Source organism: Girardinichthys multiradiatus, chromosome 23 (genome assembly GCF_021462225.1).
Source record: "Girardinichthys multiradiatus isolate DD_20200921_A chromosome 23, DD_fGirMul_XY1, whole genome shotgun sequence".
Classification (NCBI taxonomy): domain Eukaryota; kingdom Metazoa; phylum Chordata; class Actinopteri; order Cyprinodontiformes; family Goodeidae; genus Girardinichthys; species Girardinichthys multiradiatus.
The window spans coordinates 44,607,178-44,609,679 of NC_061815.1; positions in this window are offsets into that span (position 1 = coordinate 44,607,178).

Genomic DNA, 2,502 nt, shown 5'->3' on the forward strand with positions numbered 1-2,502 from the left:
GCTGAATACACATCCAACGTTAGGACAACATTACAAAGACATGCAAACATACAGAAAAAATCAAAACATACTCAGGCACAAACACACAGTTTCTGGTCAGGTTAAAAGCATCCAAAAATGACCGAGAACACGTTCTTGATTCAACGATTCATGTTTGCGTTCCTCCCCTCAGCTGCAAGCCCACTGCCTTTAAGGTCTCCGTTTTCTGTGACATTCTACCAGGAGCTGGGGAGATTTATACCCCAAGCTCAGGGCATTTTTCAGAAGGAAACTGTCTCTTTTTCTGACCACACAAGCGAAGCACAAACACAGTCTTGCACACAAACAGGCTCTCATGATAAAAACAGAACAAGCTAGAGTTATAGCACGACTGAAAGCATGCATAATTTTTTTACACAGATGTTTAGTATACAGAGACCATCTTTCATGACCATTTCATGTGCTACTGAAGCTGCAGCTGTGCATTCAGGTATTGCACATTTTAATAAAATTCCTGCATGCACATGCAATGAGACAGGGGTCTATTCATTTAGAATGCACATTTAACACAAATATACACTTGCAGTGTCACACACAAGATCCTTGAAAATCCAAAACATTCCTTTCAGCTCATGTTCAGACACATCCCCCTAATAGAGGGGTTTGCATTTTATTCATAGGCCCTTCTTTGGAAATATGGCTGCTTTATAACTTTGTGCCTCACACTCGCTGAGTTCTTTTCTTCACTTCACTGCATTGTCCCTCCTATGTTGCTTTGGAACGCAAAGGATTGTAATTTAAATGGCTTTTGAATACCGCTAATCCACCGGAGGCACGTAAGTTACACAAAGGTAGCTCTGAAAAAGGCCGGGAAAATTCCTGTGGGCAAAGAAAAACTCTTAAATCCAAAGCTCAATTTAAATACCATGGAGGTGACTTTTTAATGGGATGATTTTGTCTTGTGTGTATAGATGGGCCTTAATCAAGTGTGATGGGCTAAGGTGGTTGGAAATAATACTAACCGACCATGACAAAGTGTGTGGACACTTTGTGATATTTGTCCAGATTGAAAGAGGAGGAACACCGTTTCTGCTTCAATCCAATAATTTTACCTTTAAATGTGAAGTCAATTGGTACATCTTTTGTATTTAGAAATAATAAATAAAAACTTTAAAAAAAAATGTTTTCACATTTTTCATTTATTTTAATATAATTTAGGAATTTTGTGAAACTTTTTTTTTAAATACCTATGTAACCCAGGTGTAAATTTTAACTTCCATTTCCTCATTCTCCGATTTTTCACTCTTTAGGCCCGTTCTCTCAAATCTCGCAATAGTTTTAATATAATGGCATCAATTCTCGCGAGACTACTACACTGCCAATCGCTGTTGAGTATCGCAGTCACATGTACCACCGCAGCCTATCTGCTAGGTATATTAGCTGGAGCGGGGAAGTATGAAAGATTAGGACGCGTTGGGAGGAGCAGAGCTGTAGGAGCCAACTACTGTGAGCCGAGAGGAGATGAGATGAGAAAAACCCGGTTGTGTGAGATATAAACTGAGGAATTGGCCAGGTTTTGATGGCGAGCTGAAAATCCAGGCCTAGAGCCTAAGAACGATTGCACTTTTGGTGCATGAAGACTTCTGATTCTCCTGCCAGGCTGGTAGGAGGCTCCTTGCAGCCAGTGAACAATTTGTCCCCACTCTGATCTGACTTATGCAAGTCCATGACCTGCACGGCACCAAGCCCTCTATAATTAACTTGTGTGGGACCTCTAACCAACCCCAGCTTGGGGTGGATGAACTGAAGAGTGTGGGTCTATCAATTAAGGAACTGTGGGATTGATTGATTAATTTTGTTTTTCTTTTGTGCATTTTATATGGCCATTCGGATGTTTCACTGATGTTGTAAATATGTATATAATTTTTCTCACTTTAAATACAAGGCACTTGCAACTGCAAACTTCTAGTTTGTCTGCTCCTTCATGAGTCGTATCTATCTTCTGAGAAAAACTAGCCCATTGACCTTATTGGTCACCATCCATTTACATTGATTTAAAATATAGTATACTGTTATCTTTACAGATATGCTACACCTATCTAAATGATGACATGTTTGTTCTCCTGAAAGAGAAACGAGTGACAGACCATACTCGCCACTTATTCCAAACAAGACCTGAACACAGTGTGGCAAATTGCTATAACATAATCCTTAATAATACAGACATTCAAAGCAAAGTGCTTTGTTTATAACCCAGGAGAACTCTGCATGTTATGGGCTGAAGTTTCAACGAGTCAAAACAGCAAGCTAACGTTAGCTTAGCACCTCAGACATCTTGTGCAAAGATTCTGAGCAGAGCGAAACGTAAGAATAACTGAAGACTTTTTGATTGATAGCCGTATGTGAAGTGTTGGTAGAACATTATATTAGCTTACTGAAAGTTGGAGCAGAGACTTCAGATAAAGAAATGAGGACAGTCTGTGGGAAAAAAAAAAAAACACCACAACATCCTAAGCATAATTA